The 24909-nt window shown below is 44.2% G+C and overlaps 1 protein-coding gene across 3 annotated transcripts in view; it reads left to right on the forward strand.

Moving 5' to 3' along the window:
* The window catches only part of septin12 (septin 12), a 414646-nt gene that overhangs the window by 156679 nt on the left and 233058 nt on the right, over nucleotides 1-24909 (forward strand). The window contains exon 1 of one of the 3 annotated variants that reach the window (XM_068056455.1): nucleotides 22626-22732. The exons of the other annotated variants lie outside the window; for them this stretch is intronic. The gene's annotated coding sequence lies outside the window, so the exon portion shown is untranslated. Of the gene's footprint in view, nucleotides 1-22625; nucleotides 22733-24909 lie in introns of those variants that run through there. 3 annotated transcript variants of the gene reach the window in all.

Genomic DNA, 24909 nt, shown 5'->3' on the forward strand with positions numbered 1-24909 from the left:
TTTGTACGTATTCTTTCTGGGCCCTGTGTATTAATACATGTAGTTTCCAGTATGCGCAAATGCGCCACACTGCAAGCCCTACTGATAACTAATTAACCAACAAACTTATTGGCGCTAAAGCTTGGGGAAGTCCTGAAGTGGTGAAATGTACTATAAAAATGGAAGCTTGTCTTTTCTTTCTAAAAGCTGGTGGCAGACACAATGTAAGTAATAAGGATTGTGGATAGATTTTTGAAAATATTTTCTGACCCCATAAACCTTTCCTGAGTTTTCATCAGTATACTAGCAGTGAGCACCCTGCCAATTTATTGCACATTCTGTCAATACATAAATATGCCATGCCACCATGCCATTTCACAGACAAAATTAATTCAGCAGTGTTTTCGTGCAGTCTTTACTTAAGTGAGAAGGAGGCTCATTTAATTTTGCACATGGAAAAATTCAGTGGAGTGTTGGACATCAGTGTGCCAAAGAACTGGTTCCAGCAATAATACTAGTACGTATTAAGATAATTTACAGACATGATTATGCAGGAGCCCAGAGGCATTCGTGTCAGTCTCTCACAATATTAACACCTTTACTTGAAAAAGATAAAGCATTTTAAGCCACTTAATAGTGCATCTGATCAATATTTCATAACCACAAATGTTACAGACATTAAATACATAAAGGATATGTGCTGTTGACTAGTACTTTATAGAAAAGAAACCAGTTTGGTGGCAGTGCAAGTGTGTTATGGTGGGAGCCACTAGTCCCCGACACGTATTCTATTTTATAGAAATCGAATAAACATTGACAAAAAATATATTGGTGAAATTTAGTCCACTTTGAGGGCTGGACTTTTCTCGGGCAATCTCTCCATTTTTGAGCAATGCCAGCCTGTAAAAATGTTTGTTTGCAAATTTGAGAGACCACAGAGTGAAAACGATCCATGTAGAAGTAAAATAGTTGCCATACAGTGACTAGCATATTAGCATCAAAGTAAATTGAGGCGCTCAGGTTGTAGTGTAAAGTTTCAGTAATGAGAATATTTATTCATAATGCTTCAGCCACATTCAGCATAGAATAGTGATCTCTTTTAGATTTATTGTATCCCAAAGTCTTACAGCTACACTCGGGTCTTTGTTATTGCATCATTTCATATCCAAATTTCAGTTAACAATGGCACTTGGCAGGTGTACGGATTATATTTAATTGTTTCAAAGAGCTTGTCATCAAAGCTTAGAATCGTATATCATGGCTGAGTACTTTAAAATAACAATGAGGAAGCCCTTCCGAAAACAAAAGGTGCCACACATGCAGATTTAAGCTGACGCTAATGGAAAACTTTCTTTTTCCGTTGGACTATGTTCAGTGGTTGGCTGTTATTTAATAGCGAGACTGAGGCATGATATTGTGCATATCAGCAGGGATTATGTTTCCATGCAGTAGTGCAATGTAGCCCGTGTATTTCACGATGATCAAACGGCTGTGTGGACGTAGTGGTAACATCACTGAACAAGTAAATTCAGAGGCCCAGGCTAATGTCCTGGGGACATGGGGTTCAAATCCCACCATGACAGCTGGTGGAATATAAGTTAAATTAATTAATAGAAATCTGGAATTGAAAGCTAGTCTCAGTAATGATGCCATGAAGCTATCATCGATTGTCATAAAAACCCATCTGGTTCATTAATGTCCTTTACGGAAGGAAATCTGCTCTCCTTACCTGATCTGGCCTACATGTGACTTCAGACTCACAGCAATGTGGTTGACTCTTAACTGCCCTCTGAAATGGCCTATAGCAAGCCACTCAGTTGTCAAGGGCAATTAGGGGTGGGCAACAAATGCTGGCTTTGCCAGTGACGCCCATATCCCTTGAAAGAATTTAAAAAAACACGGCACAAAGACCACCCTCACTGGATACATTTTTTCAACAATATTAACAAATGCAATGGATAAAGGTTGTTTGGGAATAATTTCTCTTTTTTGTGCAGAGAACAGATACTCAGTTGGATGAATTATTGATGTACTGCCATTGTTAGCTGTGGTTCAGTTGGTAGCACTTTTACCTCTGACTTGGAAGGTTATGGGATTAAGTACCACTGCTGGGACTTGAGCACAAAAATCTAGTCTGACACTCCAGTGCAGTACTGAGGGTGTGCTGCTCTGTCAGAGGTGCTGTGTCTTGGATGAAGTGCTTAAACTGAGGCCTTGTCTGCTCTCTCAGGTGGATATAAAAAATCCTGAGGTACTATTTTGAAGAAGAGCAGAGGAGTTTTCCCCGGTGATCAGGCCAATATTTATCCCTCAATCAGCATTACTGATCATCATTGTTATCTGGTCATAATCACGCCATTGTTTTTGGGAGCTTGCTATGTGCAAATTGGTTGCTGCATTTTCTACATGACTTTGCTTCAAAAGTTGTTTGGGATATCCTGTGATCATGAAGGTGCTATATCAATGCGAGTCTTTTTTTATATTACACTAGCATGTAGGTGGAGCTGTTGTTGATATTGCTGAGAGGCCCACAGAATAGCTAAAAAAAAATCAGCATTGCACCAGGGTGCTGCAGTGATAGGAATTTGCAAGACTGTCACCTGCTGTGGTGATTTGGAAATCTTTTATACCACCATTGATAAAATTGAACTGGGATACACAACTACACAGTGTTAACTTTGCCAATTGTCGCTGACATTATTAGTTCATTCTATAAAATCTAGGACCACATCTATTGAACTGAAGCAGCAGGAAACGGCTTATTCCAATTCAGATCCTGAGTGTAAATGACTCATGCCAGGCTGTTAAATGTCCGCCTGAGATAGATTGATCTGGCTTTAGTTAATTGATTTTCTTCTTGTGTATGTACATGAAACTAATTTAGTATGAACCGCAACAACAGAGAAATCATTTGGTGAAGTTGGATCTTGAAAATGAATTATTCTAACTAAATACTGCAACAGTTAAAGAATAACTTGAAGATAATTGAAATACCAAAATCATTGTGTTTTTATAATGCTTTAGGTTTTGACTATGTTATAAGTGTTGAAGTATTTCAATAAATTGCTTGTTCTAAGTTAGGAAATCGAAAACAAGCAGGCTTTTTTTTTGCAAGCATTTTTGTCCGCACTGAGTTGTTGAAAAAGTTCTGTGTCACTGTTTTTTGGCACAGCCATTTTGTTGGTTTGCCCCATAAAACATAAAGGAATTCCCATAACTAGGCTGACACTGGAAGATCATGTCAGATCAGCCGACTTGCACTTTGCTGCTATTGCACCACCTGATGTCCACTTGGTCTGTGCTCAGTATGAAAATCTAGGCCCCAAGTATAGGATTATAAGTCGGTTTGAAAGGAAAGGTTGTTGACCCCCAAGAGGAGGAACAATGGGCCAGAATTTGCTGTCAAAATAATGGTGAGGCTAATGGTGCTGTCTGTTATTTATGGGTAAATGGTACAGCGACTTCAGGCGAAGAGCAGCTAGGCTGATTGTGAAAACACAAGGTTGCACCACTCCTCCCTTAGCTTTGCAAAAACAGTATCTCGCCCTCAGCCTCCTGTATTTTTAGGAAGTTGCTGCATTTGCCCATTAACTGCCCATTAAACTTACCACAAAAAGTTAAGTAAGCCTAAGTACCCCTTTAACGACATGATAATGGTTAATGACTGCCAATCAACCTCTCTGACACTGAAAATTAACTTAGAAGTGTGGAATCTCATTCCGTCAGGTTTTGAATTTTTCAAGAATATTTTTAAAATGTCATTTAAAAATAAATCTTCCTTTCCTGTCTTTATCTTCTCTCAATCAAATCGTTCTTTCCCTCACGTTAATTCACTTTCCGCACCTGATTTGACATTGAATTCACCCTCTTTAATTGATCCTCCTGGCCTTCCACTATTTATTTCCCAATCCTTTTATCTCATTGGTTAAGGAGATATCCTGCTGCTTGCCTCATTCACCAGACCCCAGTTGCCCTGTTTCCCTCGCTACACCGGTATCAGCTCGCATTTGCAGCAACTTTGTATTTTTTGAGCTGAAGAGAGCAAGGGTGGGGTAAGCCTATTCATTACTGCTGCAATTCTGGCCCAATATTTTTCTGGATTTGCAAGCAACAGAAATTTTTGGTGAAATGTTGTTTTAAAAAAATCAATTAATACGATTTTCAAACTGAGATTTTTGTGGGGAAAGTAGGAAACTATTTACACTCAAACCTTGGGGAACTAAAAGCCGGTGATTTTTTGTGTGTGTTAAAACAGGGAGAAAGAGCTGGTGCCAATCTTTCCTCTGCCTGTATTTCAACTCTTTTATCTAAAACTGACTCAACGGTGGTGTGATAACAGTCAAATTGGCAGCTGTGTGGGAGATGCTCTGCTCTTGTTTCCTGGAAACTGATGGGAATAGACTGACAAATCACAGTGACTAATTAGGTGTGGTTTATGGTATTTCCTAGTTTCGGGGGGGGGGGGGAGGGGGTGGGTCTTCCTGTAATGTGTTGGTCTTGATGGACACTGTTGCATTGCATCAGGTTTTCCAAAATAAGTGATACGGCACTTCACGGACCCTGTGGAAAAGCAAATGGTAAGAAATGAGAAACGACATTAATGAGGGAGCTGTGGCGGACCGCAATCAGAAGTATTCAGAGTACATGGCTGTCAGAACAGCGGGAACGGACTAGGAACTGCCTTGCAGTAGCTATTACTGAATTGACAGTAACTAGTAATGGAATAATGTTCATTTCTGTGCACTGCAATTGTAAATAGGATGTCATAATTAAGAAATAACTTGCCGTTACTTGTATCTGCACGGTGTGAAGGCTGGATTTTGTTTGTTGATCATAAGTAATATAAAGTTGCTACTGTGTTGAATTGTCAGATTGATAGCAGCACTGGATTACCAAAACCAATATAATTTGTTTTCACTAGATCCAATGCTGTAAGCAGCACATCAAGCTGGGTTTAAGAAATGTCTTTAAAAACACTGCATAGCACTATCGTGTAACACAGGAGCAGTAAGATTGTGTTGTTGAAATCTGCTGATGCCTGAGTCAGCATACCAAGATAGCACTGCTTGTGTGATTAGATTATTGGAAGATTTATGATCTGCCTGTCTGGCACATTATCAAAGCCAATTCATTGGAATTTATACATTTTTTGTGTCATTTCACTGAAGATCAAAACTAAGGTTTATTGAGGTAAAAATAATTTTTAATTAAAGAGGTGTGACTGTAGTGTCCGAATTCTCATCCTCATTTTCAAATCCCTCTATGGCCTTGCCCCTCTCTATCTCTGTAATCTCCTCCAGCCCCACAATCCTCGGCGATGGCTGTGCTCATCTGATTCTGGCCTCTTGAACATCCCTAACTTTAATTGTTCCACCATTGGTGGCTGTGCCTTCAGCTGCCGAGGCCCGAAGCTCTGGAATTCCCTCCCTAAACCTCTCTACCTTTCTCTCCTCCCTCAAGCTGTTCCTCAAAACCTACCTCTTTGACCTTTTTGGTCGTTTTCTCTAGTATTTGCTTACATGGCTCAGTGTCAGATTTTGCTTTATAACACTCCTGCGAAGTGCTTCGGGACATTTCATTACATTAAAGGTGCTATGCAAATACATGTTGTTTTAAGAACCATATACCTTACAGTTGGCAACAGGATCACTAAAGCCCTGTGTTGTTCTCTCTTTGGCCTCCTTGTCTCGGGAGACAATGGGTAAGCGCCTGGAGGTGGTCAGTGGTTTGTGGAGCAGCGCCTGGAGTGGCTATAAAGGCCAATTCTAGAGTGACAGGCTCTTCCACAGGTGCTGCAGAAAAAATTTGATTGTCGGGGCTGTTACACAGTTGACTCTCCCCTTGCGCTTCTGTCTTTTTTCCTGCCAACTGCTAAGTCTCTTCGACTCGCCACACTTTAGCCCGGCCTTAATGACTGCCCGCCAACTTTGGCGAATGCTGGTAACTGACTCCCACGACTTGTGATCGATGTCACAGGACTTCATGTCGCGTTTGCAGACGTCTTTGAAGCGGAGACATGGACGGCCGGTGGGTCTGATACCAGTGGCGAGCTCGCTGTACAATGTATCTTTGGGGATCCTGCCATCTTCCATGCGGCTCACATGGCCAAGCCATCTCAAGCACCGCTGACTCAGTAGTGTGCATAAGCTGGGGATGTTGGCCGCCTCGAGGACTTCTGAGTTGGAGATACGGTCCTGCCACCTGATGCCAAGGATTCTCCGGAGGCAGCGAAGATGGAATGAATTGAGACGTCGCTCTTGGCTGACATACGTTGTCCAGGCCTCCCTGCCATGGAGCAAGGTACTGAGGACACAGGCTTGATACACTCGGACTTTTGTGTTCCGTGTCAGTGCGCCATTTTCCCACACTCTTGGCCAGTCTGGACATAGCAGTGGAAGCCTTTCCCATGCGCTTGTTGATTTCTGTATCTAGAGACAGGTTACTGATAGAACAAACAAAGAACAAAGATAATTACAGCACAGGAACAGGCCCTTCGGCCCTCCAAGCCTGCGCCGATCCAGATCCTCTCTCTAAACATGTCGCCTATTTTCTAAGGTTCTGTATCTCTTTTCTTCCTGCCCATTCATGTATCTGTCTAGATACATCTTAAAAGACTCCATCGTGCCCGCATCTACCACCTCCGCTGGCAATGCGTTCCAGGTGCCCACCACCCTCTGCGTAAAGAACTTTCCACGCATATCCCCCCTAAACTTTTCCCCTTTCACTTTGAACTCGTGTCCTCTAGTAATTGAAACCCCCACTCTGGGAAAAAGCCTCTTGCTATCCACCCTGTCTATACCTCTCATGATTTTGTACACCTCAATCAGGTCCCCCCTCAACCTCCGTCTTTCTAATGAAAATAATCCTAATCTGCTCAACCTCTCTTCATAGCTAGCGCCCTCCATACCAGGCAACATCCTGGTGAACCTCCTCTGCACCCTCTCCAAAGCATCCACATCCTTTTGATAATGTGGCGACCAGAACTGTACGCAGTATTCCAAATGTGGCCGAACCAAAGTCCTATACAACTGTAACATGACCTGCCAACTCTTGTACTCAATGCCCCGTCCGATGAAGGAAAGCATGCCGTATGCCTTCTTGACCACTCTATTTACCTGCGTTGCCACCTTCAGTGAACAGTGGACCTGAACACCCAAATCTCTCTGGACATCAATTTTCCCCAGGACTTTTCCATTTACTGTATAGTTCACTCTTGAATTGGATCTTCCAAAATGCATCATGATGAACCACTTCCAGAGCGTGGTCGCCAATATTGATGGATGGAGCATTTCTGACGTCCTGCCCCATGATGTTTGTTTTCTTGAGGCTGATGGTTTGGCCAGATTCATTGCAGGCAGCCAGCCCTGTGTTGTAATTCTTAGATTAACAACCTGACAGGTTAAAAGCAGTGGATTCAAATAATAGTGGTCATTTGTGGTTTGTATAGGAAGTCTAGTTAGTTGGACAAGTTGATCTGAGCTCTTGCTAGTTTCTGTCTCTGTGGTTTGAGTGAACTGCATCCTGTTTTCACACTCGCCTCCAGCTGCTTAACAGTTCCACAGGCAGCGTGTGTTAATTATGGGCACAATGTGACAGAAGGAGCTCGGACTGATCTGAATTGAAAATACAAATCCTGATCTATATTATTAATGCAGTTTTTTTAATGGAATGGCTGTGAATTCCCTTTCTGTGACCTCACACTTACTCTATCAGACTTAATTATATGCAGGTCTCATGCAAAGAAGCAAGTAATTTGTAACGTACAGAGGAAGTCCCTCGACCTCCGGTCACTGGCACAGCAGTCATACAGTTTCTAGCTTTGGATTTCTTTAAAGAAAGAAACCTCAGCAATCACACTTTAAAAAAAAACATTTCAGCTTGAGATCTGACCTGATCTAAATTGAAAGTCAATTCCGATTGGCGAGTGAACGATGCAGTATGAGGTCAAACAATTAAACTGCACCTTTAAAGAGAGGTCACTGCTGCTCCCAGCTACCTATCCACCCTCACCAGCCTCCTATCCTCCCCCACCTAGCCTCCTACCCCAGTCCCCAGCCTCCTAACCTGGCTGCATTTAAATGAGACCTGAGGCCCAATATCAGTCCCTCCTCAGGCCTCACTGCGCAGGGCATGTAATCTGCCTTCCCACGCATCCATAGATTTCTCGGCCTGCATGCTTCAGACCTCAAACTACCTTTGAGCAACACTACACAAGAACCACTAATGTTGGTTTTAATTAGTAATGGCACCTCCTCTTTAGGAATGATGGTAAAATCTTCTGATCGAGCTTGCACAAGTACAAAATCCAGAGTAATTAATCACTTTTTACGCATTATCATTGTCATTTAAAAAAAAATTATGTGCATTTATCTTGATCACTGAGAATTTGTAGCCTATCTTTGACAAATATGGAAAAGATTAGCAAGCCACAATTACACATCTTTAAAGAACCTTTACAGTTTTCATTTTTCCCCCACCCCCTATTTATTTTTCCTTTTTTTTTTGAAATATGTGTTTATAGAACTGTTTGATCAAATCAGTTACATCTATTGAATGAAGGGGTGAAATCACTGCTATGTTCAGTAGATGGCACCACTGTTTAATAGAAAGATATTTTATTTTATGTATCTGTTCATGTTGCATGAGATCTCTTTGCCCTGTCGCAGCACGGTACAGTTTATGTTTCACAGAGTTTGGTATCACCCAATATTGTCGATGTTGTTTCAAGTGACACAAAGAATGTGACCCTGAAATTCTGTGAGGATTTCTGGAGTTTCCTTCGTTAACTCTGTGAAATGGTGTAAGTGCTGAATTTCCACGGTCTTCCGCAACAGCCTCCCACAAAAATAGTCTTGTACCTATCGACCTACCAACTGCTTCTCCTTAATTCAAAGCACCAAATCCTGTTCATCTAATTTATTGCTCATTTAGGCACAGCCCTGTGCTATAAGACTACACTCATTAGAAACTCACTTCATGTAGGACTATTACAGTCAACAATTAGAGGACAATTATTCCATCACTCAGGGCTAGTGCATTGGTCAGGGTTGGATTCCAGCTCAGTTCTCTAAACTAATAACCCAGTGTCTAACCCACAGCATCATCCAACCTCCTTCCCACCCCCGTCTTAACTGTTTTGAGTATAGTTTAGTTTCTAGACTTTGTCACTTTAAGCCTTTTAATATATCAACTATGTAAAGCAAGCTGCAATTTTTGGTGCACAGAATGCCAACTCAATGCAGAAAGAGTGAAGAATGTTCTGACAAAATCAAACTGTTCCTCAAACTTTACGCAGAACGTCTACAAGAAGCTCTGGTTCAGTAAGACCAGACAATAAATTAGCATCACAATGGTAAATAATAGTTCAACAATAGGTCTCATCCAAGCCTTTTTAACCTCCAGACTTGACTATACCAACGCACTTATTTATATTTATTCAGAGATACAGCACTGAAACAGGCCCTTCGGCCCATCGAGTCTGTGCCGACCATCAAACACCCATTTATACTAATCCTACACTAATCCCATATTCCTACCACATCCCCACCTTCCTGAAATCCCCCTACCACCTACCTATACTAGGGGCAATTTATAATGGCCAATTTACCTATCAACCTGCAAGTCTTTGGCTGTGGGAGGAAACTAGCACACCCGGCGAAAACCCATGCAGTCACAGGGAGAACTTGCAAACTCCGCACAGGCAGTACCCAAAATTGAACCCAGGTCGCTGGAGCTGTGAGGCTGCAGTGCTAACCACCGCGCCACTGTGCCGATGGCTGGTCTCCCATCTTCCACCCTCCATAAACTTAAACTCATCCAAAACTCTCTTGCCAGTATCCTAACTCGCATTAGCTCTGTTCACCCATTATCCCCATGTTCGCTGACCTACATTGGCTCTCAGATCAGCAATGCCTTGATTTTAAAATTCTCATCCTTGCATTCAAATCCCTTCCTGGCTTTGCTGCTCCCTATTTCTGCAACCTCCTCCGGCCGTACAACCCTCCGAGATCTCTGCACTGCTCCAGTTCTGGCCTCTTGCGCATCCTTGATTTTAATCGCTCCACCATTGGCAGCTGTGCCTTCAGTTGTCCCAAGCTCTGGAATCCTCTCCTTAAACCTCTCTGTCTCTCTACCTCTCTCTCCTCCCTTAAAATGCTCCTTAAAATCTACCTCTTTGACTAAGGTTTTAGTCACCTGTCCTAATATCTCAGTGGCTCAGGGTCAAATTTTGTTAATGATCCAGTAAAGTGCCCTGGGATCTTTTACCACATTAAAGATACAATACAAATGCAACTTGTCCCTTCATATTATCTGTGAATTTGAATTGAAGTCAGAGCTGTTGTATTCTTATATTAAAATTGCTTCATTCCATTCAATGGATAATTAAATGCTTTTTGAGCAAATATCTTTGAATTAATGGCAGTAGATTGTGCCTATATCTATCTTTCTGGGACCAACACCAAAGCTGACAGCCAAAATCACATTCTGCAACCCCAGCATTGGCCTCCCTGTTCCCTCCCAGTACAGACTTCAGCCACTCATTTGTTTCTGCCACCACATCCCTAGTCTCCCAGCCCACCCTAGCAATGACTCTCCCAAGATCTGAGCCACCTGGGCGAGGAAGGGAACCTAGTTTAATCTGGCAGCTAGAGGCCCACGCTTTGAGGTTGAGCCTGCCGTACTCTATGATGCAAAGCTTCTTGCTCTCTGTTTTTGCTTGGCTCCCAATGACATAGAACTGACCTCCTGGAACTTAGCCTTGTCGTAGATGTATCCTTATAAAATCGCAGCCCCGTCACTTCTCCTGGTAGGTAACATTTGTGAAGTGACTACATAATCCCAGCAAAACACTACATCTAAACATCGCTGCCCTTTTAATGAACAGCAAGCCTCATGCGTTATTTATAAAGTGGTATGTGTATTAATATTGTGATTTACCAAATCCTTTTATCTATATCTATATTACATAGAATCATAGAAAGTTTAAGGCACAGAAAGAGGCCACTTGGCCCATCGTGTCTGTGCCGGCCGAAAAACAATCCACCCATTCTAATCCCACCTTCTAGCATTTGGACTGGAGCCCTGCAGATTACGGCACTTAAGGTCCATATCCAGACTCCTTCTGAATGAGTTGAGGGTTTCTGCCTCATCTACCCTTTCAGGCAGTGAGTTCCAGACCTCCACCACCATCTGGGTGAAAAGGTTTTTCCTCATCTCCCCTCTAATTTCTCCACCAATCACTTTAAATCAATGCCCGCTCGTCACTGACCTCTCTGCTAAGGAGAATAGACCCTTCACCTCCACTCTATCCAGGCCCCTCAAAATTGTGTACATTTCAATCAGATCTCCTCTCAGCCTTCTCCGTTCCAAGGAGAACAACCCCAGCCAATCCAATTTTTCCTCATAGCTGCATTCTTCCAGTCCTGGCAACATCCTTGTAAATTTCCTCTGTACCCTCTCTAGTGCAATAACATCCTTTCTGTAATGAGGTGACCAGAACTGCACACAGTACTCAAGTTGTGGCCTAACCAATGAGTTACACATTTCCAGCATAACCTCCCTGCTCTTATAGAAACATAGAAAATTGGAGCAGGAGTAGGCCATTTGGCCCTTCGAGCCCGCTCCCCATTCATTATGATCATGGCTGATCATCCAACTCAGTAGCCTGTTCCGCCTTTTGCCCCATACCCTTTGATCCCTTTAGATCCAAGAGCTATATCTAACTCCTTTTTGAAAACATACAATGTTTTGGCCTCAACTGCTTTCTGTGGTAGCAAATTCCACAGGTTCACCACTCTCTGGGTGAAGACGTTTCTCCTCATCTCAGTCCTGAAAGGTTTACCCTGTATCCTTAGACTATGACCCCTGGTTCTGGACTCCTCCACCATCAGGAACATCCTTCCTGCATCTACCCTGTCAGGTCCTGTTAGAATTTTATAGGTCTCTATGAGATCCCCCCCCCTCATTCTTCTGAACTCCAGTGAATATAATCCTAACCGACTCAATCCCTCCTCAAACATCAGTCCCGCCATCCCAGGAATCAGTCTGGTAAACCTTCGCTGCACTCCCTCTATAGCAAGAACATCCTTCCTCAGATAAGGAGACCAAAACTGCACACAATATTCCAGCTATGGCCTCACCAAGGCCCTGTATAATTGCAGCAAGACATCCCTGTTCCTGTACTCGAATTCTCTCGCTATGAAGGCCAACACACCATTTGCCTTTTTTACTGCCTGTTGGACCTGCATGCTTACCTTCAGCGACTGGTGTAGCTGAACACCCAGGTCTCGTTGCATATTCCCCTCTCTCAGTTTATAGCTGTTCAGATAATAATCTGCTTTCCTGTTTTTACTACCAAAGTGGATAACCTCACATTTATCCACATTATACTGCATCTGCCATGCATTAGCCCACCCACTCAACTTGTCCAAATCACCCTGAAGCCTCTCTGCATCCTCCTCACAACTCACGCTCCCACCTAGTTTTGTGTCATCTGCAAATTTGGAGATATTACATTCAGTTCCCTCACCTAAATCATGAATATATATTGTGAATAGCTGGGGTCCTAGCACCGATCCCTGCGGTACCCCACTAGTCACTGCCTGTCATTCAGAAAAAGGCCTGTTTATTCCTACTCTTTGTTTCCTGCCTGCCAACCAATTTTCTATCCATTGCAATACACTACCCCCAATCCCATGCACTTTAATTTTACATGCTAATCTCTTATGTGGGACTTTGTCGAAAGCCTTCTGAAAGTCCAAATAAACCACATTCACTGGCTTCCCTCATCAACTCTACTAGTTACATCCTTGAAGAATTCTAGTAGATTTGTCAAGCATGATTTCCCTTTCGTAAATCCATGCTGACTCTGTCCGGTTCTACCACTGTTCTCCAAGTGCTCTGCTTTAAAATCTTTGATAATGGACTCTAGAATTTTCCCCACTACCAACGTCAGGCTGACTGGTCTATAATTCCCTGTTTTCTCTCTACCTCCCTTTTTAAATAGTGGGGTTACATTAACTACCCTCCAATCTGTAGGAACTGTTCCAGAGTCTATAGAATCTTGGACGACGACAACTAATGCATCCACTATTTCTAGGGCCACTTCCTTAAGTACTCTAGGATGTAGATTATCAGGCTGTGGGGATTTATCGGCCTTCAATCCCATCAATTTCCCCAACACCATTTCTCTACTAATACTGATTTCCTTCAGTTCCTCCCTCTCACTAAACCCTATGTTTCCCAACATTTCTGGTATGACATTTGTGTCCTCCTTTGTGAAGACAAAACCAGAGTATGCATTTAGTTGGTCAGCCATTTCTTTGTTCCTCATCATAAATTCCCCTGTTTTTGACCATAAGGGACCTACATTTGTCTTCACCAATCATTTTCTCTTCACATACCTATTGAAAATTTTACTGTCAGTTTTTATGTTCCCCGCAAGCTTACTCTCGTACTCTATTTTCCCCTTCTTAATCAATCCCTTGGTCCTTCTTTGCTGAATTCTAAACTGCTCCCAGTCCTCAGGTCTGTTTTTTTTCTGGTAAATTTGTATGCCTCTTCCTTGGATCTAATGCTATCTCTAAATTCCCTTGTAAACCATGGTTTGGCTACCTTTCACGTTTTACTTTTGCGCCAGACAGGAATAAACAATTGTTGCAGTTCATCCATGCGCTCTTTGAATGTTTGCCATTGCCTATCCACCGTCATCCCTTTAAGTAACATTTCCCAATCCATCATAGCCAACTCGCGCCTCATACCTTCGTCATTTCCTTTTAAGATTCAGTACCCTAATCTCAGAATCAACTACGTCACTCTCCATCTTGATGAAGAATTCTATCGTATTATGGTCACTCATCCCCAAGGGGTCTTGCACAACTAGATTGTCAGTTATTCCTCTCTCATTACACAATACCCAGTCTAGGATGGCCTGGTCTCTAGTTGTTTCCTCAACGTATTGGTCCAGAAAACCATCCCGTACACACTCCATGAATTCCTCCTCTATGGTATTGTGACTAATTTAATTTGCCCAATCTATATGCAGGTTAAAGTCTCCCATAATTACAGATGTTCCTTTATCGTTTACGTGTCTAATTTCCTGTTTATTGCCATTCCCAACATCTATATACAACCCCCACTAACGTTTTTTGCCCCTAGCGTTTCTCAGCTCTACCCATACAGATTCCACATTCTCAGATCTAATATCCTTCCTCACTATTGTGTTAATTTTCTCTTTAACCAGCATTACCCTCATCTATTTTCCTTGTTACTTCAAATTCGATCAAGTTGGTCAAACAAGATCTTCCTTTAACAATTCTATTGATTAACCTGTGCCTTTCTAAGTGACAACTTATCCTGTCTCTCAATAGATTCCAATAATTTGCCCACTGCTGAGGTTACACTGACTGGCCTGTAATTATTCGGTCTATCCCTCACTCCCTTTTTAAACAGAGATCCATTAGCAGTTCTTCAATCCTCCGGCACCATACCTGTATCCAGTGAGGACTGGAAAATGATGGTCGGACCTCCCGCTATTTCCTCTCTTGCTTCTTTTTACAACCTGGAGTACATTTTATCCGGCCTGGTGATTTATCAACTTTCAAGGATGCTAATCCCATTAATTTTTCCTCTCTCTCTCCTATGTTTATCACTTCTAATACTTCACACTCCCCTTCCTTATCTACAATATCTGCATTGTCCCGCTCCTTTGTGATGACTGACGCAAAGTATTCATTAAGAACAATACCAGCATCTTCTGCCCCTACACATAGGTTACCTTTTTGGTCTTTTATGGGTCCTACTCTCTCCTTAGTTATCCTCTTACTCTTAATGTATTGATAAAACATCTTTGCGTTCACCTTGACTTTGCTTGCCAATATTCTTTCATGCCCTCTCTTTGCTTTCCTCATTTCTTTTATGATTTCACCCATCCACTTTCTATATAAATCTAAAAGATTGCCAAAAAGGGTGTGGCCATTTTGCACTGAGATGAGGAGAAAATTCTTCACTCAGAGGGTTGTGACTCTTTGGAATTCTCTACCCCAGAGAGCTGTGGATGCCCAGTTGTTTCTCTTTTATTCATTTACGAAATCAGGGCATTGCCGGCATTTATTGCTCATCCCTAATTGCCTTTGAGAAGGTGCTGGTGAGCTACCTTCTTGAACTGTAGCAGTCCATCTGGTGCAGGTAAACCCAGTGCTGATAGGGAGGGAGTTCCAGGATTTTGATCCAGTTGAGTATATTCAAGGCTGAGATTGATTGGTTTTTGGACTCCAAGTGTTAGGAGAGCTGGGCGGGAAAGTGGAGTTGATTGTAGGAAATCAGCCATGATCTTATTGAATGGCAGATCAGGCTCGATGGGCCTTATGGTCTACTCCAGCTCCTATTGCTTATGTTCTATGGTATCTGGCATGTCCACAAATCTGATTGGTTACCTGGTTACCAGAGACCAGCCTCCAGATGAATCTCACGCCCAGGCCTTCTTTCACGTCAGCACGAGACTGAGGGCAGGTAGGGTCAGAGGCATTGAAGCTGGGAGGCAGGAGCAGTGCTGAGGGGCGAGGGTAAGGTCAGTGGTAGTGAGGGTGAGCCGTACCGAGGAGCGAGGGTAAGGTCAGCGGCAGTGAGGCAGGGAGCAGTGCCGAGGGGCGGGGACAGGGTCAGTGGCAGAGAGAGGGGAGCAGTGCTGAGGGGCACGGTCAGTGTTAGTGAGGGGGGAGCAGTGCCCAGGGGCACGGTCAGTGTCAGTGAGGGGGGAGCAGTGCCCAGGGACAGGGTCAGTGTCAGTGAGGGGGGAGCAGTGCTGAGGGGCAGGGTCAGTGTTAGTGAGGGAGGAGCAGTGCCCAGGGGCACGGTCAGTGTCAGTGAGGGGGGAGCAGTGCCCAGGGGCAGGGTCAGTGTCAGTGATGGGGGAGCAGTGCCCAGGGGCAGGGTCAGTGTCAGTGAGGGGGGGAGCAGTGCCCAGGGGCAGGGTCAGTCAGTGAGGGGGGTGCAGTATCCAGGGATAGGGTCAGTGTCAGAGGGGGGAGCAGTGCCCAGGGGCAGGGTCAGTGTCAGTGAGGGGGGAGCAGTGCCCAGGGGCAGGGTCAGAGTCAGTGAGGGGGGAGCAGTGCCCAGGGGCAGGGTCAGTGTCGTGATGGGGGAGCAGTGCCCAGGGACAGGGTCAGTGTCAGAGGAGGGAGCAGTGCCCAGGGGCAGGGTGTGTGTCAGTGAGGGGGGAGCAGTGCCCAGGGGCAGGGTCAGTGGCAGAGGGGGGAGCAGTGCCCAGGGGCAGGGTCAGTGTCAGTGAGGGAGGAGCGGTGCAGAGGGGCGGGGTCCGTGTCAGTGAGGGGGGAGCAGTGCCCAGGGGCAGGGTCAGTGTCAGTGAGGGGGGAGCAGTGCCCAGGGACAGGGTCAGTGTCAGTGAGGGGGGAGCAGTGCTGAGGGGCAGGGTCAGTGTTAGTGAGGGGGGAGCAGTGCCCAGGGGCAGGGTCAGTGTCAGTGAGGGGGGAGCGGTGCTGAGGGGCGGGATCCGTGTCAGTGAGGGGGGAGCAGTGCCCAGGGGCAGGGTCAGTGTCAGTGAGGGGGGAGCAGTGCCCAGGGACAGGGTCAGTGTCAGTGAGGGGGGGAGCAGTGCCCAGGGGCAGGGTCAGTGTCAGTGATGGGGGGGCAGTGCCCAGGGACAGGGTCAGTGTCAGTGAGGGGGGAGCAGTGCCCAGGGGCAGGGTCAGTGTCAGTGAGGGGGGGAGCAGTGCCCAGGGGCAGGGTCAGTGTCAGTGAGGGGGGAGCAGTGCCCAGGGGCAGGGTCAGTGTCAGTGAGGGGGGGAGCAGTGCCCAGGGGCAGGGTCAGTGTCAGTGAGGGGGGAGCAGTGCCCAGGGGCAGGGTCAGTGTCAGTGAGGGGGGAGCAGTGCCCAGGGGCAGGGTCAGTGTCAGTGAGGAGGGAGCAGTGCCCAGGGGCAGGGTCAGTGTCAGTGAGGGGGGAGCTGTAAGCTAATTTTCATTTGCACAAATGAGAGGACTGTCGAAGCCAAAATTCTGTGCAGCTGTAACCTGGACAGTCGGGATTTTCACGTTCATGTGAATAACCTGCTCAGTTTAAAACTGAATTTACATCACCAGATTCCGTCTCTGATGTTTATCATTGCTATGAAACATTTCCATGGAGTAACTTGAATCAGTTTCTTTTTACATTGTATGACAGACCTGACAGTAGATGTGAGGCTGAGAATCTGACTGCAGGCTGTGGAACAGATTTTTTTTATTCTCTCCAATTTCTTTTCCTTCTCATCAAAGGTGATGGCTGTTAGTGGGATTCAGTTCCATGGACTCCGGAATTCCTCTGGTACTTTACCCATGGTTGCTAATCTGCATTTGCAAATCCAAAGACTTAGTGTTGGGCTATTGGACCATGACTTAGTGTTGGGCTGTTCGACCATGAGTGCTTCATAGTTAGCCTGATCTCCTCTTCACCTGACATCTACACGATTGCTGGGGGAGTCAGTGGATAAGGGGAAGGTGTGAGAGTTATCTCTCTCGGGGTGTTGAAGTTAGTTGTAGCACCCCTTAAAAATGCCCTCATTCAGGTCAGTTAACTCAAACTCGGACAGTTTCTAGTCATATAGTTTGCGATACCAGACACTGTCTTTACCCCTTTAAAGAGGCTAGTAGTACACATTTCAAACAGTGGTAAAGCTTACAGCAATTAACTAATTATTTTCCATCTGAATGGAAGACTTTTTATTTTTGTGATGGTAGAGTATGGGACTAGTTCCTCTAGTAAAGCACTAGTTTGGCTCCAGCTGGGGTATTGTGTCCAATTCAGGGCTCCACGTTTTAGGAAAGACGTGAAGGTTTTGGAGAGGCTACAGAAGAGATTTACTGGAATGGTTCCAGAGATAGAGGATTACAGTTACGTGGATGGACTGGAAAAGCTGGGGTGGTTTTCCACAGAGCCAAGAAGGCTAAGAGGAAATTTGATAGCAGTGTTTCAAATCATGAACAATTAAAATAGAGTAAATAAAGAGAAACGGTTTCCTGTGGCTGAAGAGTCGATTAACCGGAGAACACAGGTTTAAGGTGATTGGCAGCAGAACCAGTGGCGACATGAGGAAAACCTTTTTATGCAATGAGTAGTTGAGATTTGGAAGGCACTGGATAGGGTGGTGGAAAGAGATTCAGCAGTAGCCTTCAAAAGGGAATTGGATAAATACCAGAAGGAGAAAATATTGCTGGGATAAGGGGAAAGAGCAGGGGGAGTGGGACTAATAGGATTGCTCTTCAAAAGAGCCAGCACAGACTCAATGGCATGAATGGCCTCCTTCTGTGATATGCTATTCTATGATTCTAAGTGATGATAGCATAATGTGGTTCGAATTTTGAACTTGCCCAAGGTCTGACTGGAGATAGGATGGGACTGGAAGGTGGAATAGAAGTCACCCAGTGTTCACACACACTCACTTACACCAGGATAGCTGTCATAAGCAGGAACACTAGGGGACTTTTTCCCTTCCCTATTGCAGGGTTGCTGAGATCAGTGTGTTGTCTCTACCGGCGCAGTAGTTAAGTTCAACATGGTCTGGGGAATCAAATCTAGAATCTTGTGTCAGTTCCTTCACTATCCTAGCAGTGGTGCCTTTCAGGTAATTCCCACATAGGGCATTGCCAGGTGACATTATCAGTGAAGCAAAGAAGGTAGACTTTCTCACAACCAACATCTCCCCCACAACCAACATCTCCCCCACAACCAACATCGCCCCACACAACTTGCAATATTTTACTGTTAGACTACAACATTATAGCTGAGAAATGATTTTTTCCAGTATTTGTAATCAAATGTTTCCTGCACATGACATTCCTCGGTCGGCTACTTTAAAGTGGCTGGTAATTTGATTATTTAAATTGAGTTACGTACATCGAACTATATTGAAAGTACAGCACAGAAACAGGCCATCAGCCCAGCTGCTGTGTGTGTCGATGTTTAGGCTCCACACGAGGATTCCTCCCACTCTACTTCATCTAACCAAATCATCATAACCTTCTATGTATTTATCCCTCATGTCTAACTTCCCCTTAAAATGCTAATAGCCTCAACCACTCCCTGTCTTAGCAAGCTCCACATTCTACCACTCTCTGGGTAAAGAAGTTTCTCCTGAATCCCTTCTTGAATTTATTAGTGACTGCCTTATATTTATGACCACTAACTAGTTTTAGACAATCTACAAGTGGAAACATCTTCTCTACATCTATCCTATCAAATCCCTTCATAATTTGAAAGATCTTTATCAGGTAACACCCCGGCTTTTCCTTTTGTAGAGAAAAGAGCCCCAACCTCTTCAGTCTTTCCCAGTAAACTGCAGCCCAGAGGCATGTCATTCCAAACACAGCGAATGCTGGGAGCACGCAGCTGGTCAGGCAGCCTCTATGGAGAGAGAGAAAAAGAGTTAATGGGCTGAATTTTTCCACGGGCGTCGGGAACCCAATACTGGGATCATTTCCTGTGCATTTTGCCTCATTTTATAGGAGGTGGCCAATTAACAGGCTGCGTCTGCATTCGCCCTTCAATTAGCGACGGTGGGCGGATTCCCAGGTTGGGGGCGCAAGACATCGTGGTGCACTCCAGTGGAGGCCGGCTGCCCGCACAGTGACACCAACAGGAGTGCTACTGAGGGCCAGACGGATGGAGCAACAGGGGAGGCACTGCAGCCGCCATCAGCGTCTGTGGAGCAGCTGGAAAGTAACATGCGTCTGGTCATCGGGGATGTCCGTCTCCACTATTTCAGAACTCAGTAGCAATGCTGGGATATGGGCAGACAGCAGCTTTGCCATTTGCTGCTGAGTTCATCACCAACCTTAGAGGTTCACCAGCTGGCGAGTGGTCACCGCAGGGAGCCCATGCGCCACTCACAAAACCGGCACTGTCAAAAAATAGGGCTCAATTCCCCTTTTAATTGGATACCCAGCACTGCTGTGTGAGTAGCTGCTGCCACTACAAGCCCGCCTCCGTGAAAAGTGCTCGGAGGCAGGAAGCCGTTGTGGAGCCAAACCAATGCGGCGCACTCCTAATTTCCACTCCGCCTGCCTCCAAAGCTGCCTCCGCTGGGCTGGGAAAACTCAGCCCAATGTTTCAGATCGATGGCTTTTCATTGGGATATCAATTTGAAAGGCTGGGCAGAATTTTCCTGGCCTTGGGGTGGGGGGCCTGGAGTTGGGGATGGTCTGGAAAATATCGGGGAGTTGAGTCGGGACGACTCCTCGACGCATTCACGCTACCAGGGATGTTTCCCAGCGTGGGCAGGGACCTGCATCGACTGAATGAAGGTGGGCAGCTCATCACCATAGGGGCAATTTAGATGGCCTGCCAGCATCTTGCCGGCAGCAGAGAAGCCCCCTGTCATATGCGGAGGCCAACAGCTCCATGAAGGTGGCCTTCCTGCAACAGTCCAGGGGACTGTCAGAGCCAGAGGCTCCATGGCCTGAAGAGGGGGCCGCAGGCAGAAAAGGGAGCTCCTGCAGCCCCAATGTGTCATCCGCAGGGGTTTCCCTCCAATTGGAGGGACCTGCCTGCTTTGCCCTGTTTTGATTTCAAACTTACATCTCCAAGGGCGCATCCATGTTGAGGCTCCCTCTTTATCCCTGACTTACCTCAGTAGTGCCCACCTCTCTCGGTGGGTCTGCCAAGGCTTCAGAGCTGCTGGTCTTTGATTGGGCCGGCTTCATTGGCAGCCCACCCAGCCATCCTTAACTGGCCGCCTCCCAGCTCACATCCAATTAGGAGGCTGGCCTCCAGGGATAACCCTGTGCCAATCCCATTGCTCATTTGGTCCCGTGCCCAAGGGAAAATTCACACCGTTAACTCAGTTTCTGTCTCCACAGAGGCTGCCTGACCTTCTGAGTGTTTTCCAGCATTTTCTGTTTTTATTTCAGATTTCCGGCATCGGTAGTATTTTGCTTTTGGAGGAATAAAAGAAAGAAGGACTTGCATTTTATATGGCTCTTTTCAGGAGAACCAGGCATCTCAAAGCGCTTTACAGCCAATGAAGTACTTTTTGAATTGTATTCACAGTTATGGCACAGGAATGTCATACAAGTGTGTTTAAATGGTTGTAATAACTTAGGTTCTCTGGTAATACCAAATTGGTGTTACCATTTTCATCTTTATCATACATACGTAACACGGTTTTGTATTTAACTTAACACTTGAGTCATTGCTGTCCTAGAGTTCCCGCTGCAAATCAGGACAGAAACCAAGTTACTTGGTACAGTTGCCTGGGTTGCCTGTGGCCCATGATTTCTTAATGCTATCTTACATTACATTTTTGCTCAAGGGATGAGAGAAGTCTTAATACGAACAATAAAAGCAAGCCAGTGATGCAATACTAAGTTGCATTTTGCAGTGGATACCAGACTTGTCACTGTTATGTTGCAAAATAGTAACTTGTATCATTCGCAAAGGTAATCACATTTTAACAATTTATGCATTTTTGTCAAGCAGTTATACTAACGGCCTTATTCATCTACAATCCATTCAACTAGCATTTACCCACACAGATTGTAGTTTAATCCTTAAGAGGGATTTATTAGGGAAAAGGGATTTATTGAGAATGTCAGCTCATCTCCGGTACAGTTTTCGAGCTTTAATTAAAATGAATCTGCCCAATTACACTGAAACAAACTTGTTCTGAAAAGCATTGTGACCTTGTAATGGGAAACATACTTGAATACAGTTAACAGTACAACAGCAAAAAGATTTCACAGATAATCCAAACTTCTCTCATTTTAACCTGAGCTGCTTTTGCCTTAACAGTCACATTTTGTTTGAACTGATGGAGAAAATAACCTGCAAAAACTGAATTAATGCACAAGAAATAGTTTGGCTTAATCTTCTTCACATGCCGCATTTTCAGTCAAGCAGCTCTGAGCAGTTGTCATTCTTTGTGGAGTCTGCTCCTTCCAGCATTAATCATTAACAGGAAATGTTTGACGTTATATTAAAACAAGATGTGAAGTTCGAATGATTTTTTTTCCGGCAGTATTTCTCACCAGTCAGATTGTTTCAGCTTTATTTTTTGCCATCCTGCAGCTTCTGGGAGCGAGTGCTCATTTACACAGCCCCATGACTTCAATCATTGTCAGGGCAAAGGGGGGGGGGGGGGGGGGGGGGGAAAGCAGAGATTTAGTGAAAACAGAGTGGTATTTGCATATGAAGAAAGATGTGTGGGCATCCCATAGCTTCCTAAAGACTCTCCACGGAGAGTGAAAGATGGAAGGAGAACAAAACAGTAAAGCAGGCTTTTCCATTCAAAGGTTGAGGAATCATACGTGCTCCCTGTGGTGATCTCTTGATTAAGCTGGAGTACGGAAAGCTATAATTCTAAAACCACTTTAATTTCCTAAACAGAGGTTTGGTGGGGTAGTTTTTTTAAAAAAACAAATGACCAGATTTGCTATTCTGTTTAGTGCTGATCTAAACACTCTTTTGCCGTGTTGCTGTGGTTTCCAGGACTCAACCATATGCTGGCTCCTTTCTTGAATAGGAGCCTGTCATTTAATGAGATTTTGACATAGGGTTACATGCTATTGTTGAAGTCCCCACATGCTCTCCCACTTCCTCTGGAGTGCAAATAGTGTAGTAACTCAGTGCTTCCTGTTGCAGCTTTCCTGTGTTTGCACACTGCTTAGAGACACTCCGTTTCACTTCTGAAAGCAAATAGTGGCAATATTACATTGTACCTCCTGTAAGAATTTGCAGGGGAGAAGAGCCAGATCTTAAAGAAGGTAAGTTCTGCCCATACTTGGTTGCTTAAAGAGATGATCTAATGTTGAAGAGTAGATGTTTGTACTGTTAGATAGTTGTGCTTGTTAATGACACATGTGCTGCTTAATGAGGGCATTTGAGGCAGACAGTGGTTGTGGTGCTTTACATGGCACTGGTGTGTGTGTGTGCCTGGGCAAAACTTCATTGATTGCATAGATATTTTAGATTGTATGCTGCTTGTGAAAAATTGTGCTGCTTTAGTTTGTCTCCTGCTTAATATTAAGGGCTGTTTACAGTAGTTTGCTAAGAATCTTTAACACTAGCACTCCATTGTTCAGTTTCTGTACAGTGCTTTAGTATTCAAGATTTAACTTCACTAGAACTAAAAATCTGTGGAGAGGAAGTAGTATTAGTGCTGCAATGCTCCAACGAGAACAAATTTTGAGTACTTTAGTGTATGAGATTGGGGGGGGGGGGGGTGGGGTTATTACCCAGTAATTTATCCTAAATTGCTTATCAGAAAAAAATTGGTAGTTCTCCAAGAACATATTGTATTCAGTAGTGTACTAATTGGAATAACTATTGGTTACTGGATCTAGCTATTATCAGCAATGTAGCTATACCCTTTCAGCTGTTCAAGGTTAAAATACTGAAATTAACTACTTTTGTTGACTTATCTGAATAGATTACAGTGCATTATCAATGCCTCCTCGATATTAATGTACATTTTGACTTTGGTTATCATTTATGTGGCCAGTGAGTAACATTTTATAACTGTACGATTTTAAGGTGTGTGTACTATTTTACGGAAGGATTGTGGAGGTAGAATTCAGTGTATACTGAACATAAAATGGCATGAAAGGAACTGAGAGGGAGAGAACACCACCTTTTCATCTCTGGGCTTGGGTTCAAATTTAAATTCAGCCCAGGCTGAGGTGATGAAGGTATCCTCTCTGAGTGAGCTGACTGCAAGGGTCCTAAATGAAAACAGCATGGGAAATCTCATTGAAATGCTTGGCGAGTGCAAATCTATAGAACAAAACTGCCATAATGTGGCATTAAATTGGCAATCACACTCCAGTTAAAAGGGTAGCTGGCAATGGAAATGACACACATGCGTAACAAGGGTGGTCGCTGAGGCATTATTGACCCAAAGCAAGAGAAAGCTTTATTCAGCATCCATCCACTGCTGCATCTGACTCAGGGGTTCTCTTGGACTTAATGCTTACACTGGATTCTAAAAAGGAGGAAAAAAATATTCTCCAGCACTGATAGCAGAACACAGGACATCCTTCACTTGCAAAGTATAAACTGAAAAAAAAACCCTCAGTGGTATTTGTTTTTAAAAAGAAGCATTTTCATAAACAATAACAATTATATTTAAGATCCATTCCAGTAGCTGAGTTTGTCTTGTTTATTCATCCAGACTAGTAGTTTTTCTACCACAACAAGGTGAAATGTGTCTGTAAGGGGGAGAAAACCAGCCATGTGCTGATTCCACATCCCAGTGGTGATGGGAAGACGAAACCTGTAATCATCTGGAATAGTTGCAAAGTCAACCTTAAAGACTGGGCTGGGCCAAGCACTGGGCTACCCATAAACCATTAATTCAGTATAAGCTAAACAATATTGCAGTTAATTTAGACATTAGTTACATTGTCATCTTTCAGTTTTTGCTCCCCACCACAGGATTCAATGGCAATTGTCATTGTCTGAGTTTAATCAGCAGTGTTCATACCAACCTAACTAACAGCGTGATGAGAACTGTTCACACATTTGTTCGCACTCCCCTGACAACAACACCTAAAAGCTTGTTATATTTGAAAGTTGCAATTTTCTTCTGGTCAATGTGTCTCCACAGGTAATTGCTATACAATTATCAGCTTGCTCTGTCACATTTCCAGAGACTGAGACGCTCAAACAGCCATCTAATAGAGACATAATGGGAGCTTTAGCTATTGTAATATTAACTTGTACTTTTGAGTTGTAAAATGAGCAATTAAGTTTGTGATACTGAGTGTTTTGAGCTCAAACGAGTATTTCTAATTATGAAAAAGTATGTTTCCTTTAGTTTTGATGAGCTTCTATTGACTTTAGCTTGAAGACACTAGGGGTGAAATTGATCTATGCCAGCAGTGTGAAATGGGCTCACAGTGAGCTGTCTGCCTGTTATACGTAGTGCCAGTTTTTATTTTCC

This window comes from Heterodontus francisci, chromosome 24, assembly GCF_036365525.1.
Source record: "Heterodontus francisci isolate sHetFra1 chromosome 24, sHetFra1.hap1, whole genome shotgun sequence".
Lineage (NCBI taxonomy): Eukaryota > Metazoa > Chordata > Chondrichthyes > Heterodontiformes > Heterodontidae > Heterodontus > Heterodontus francisci.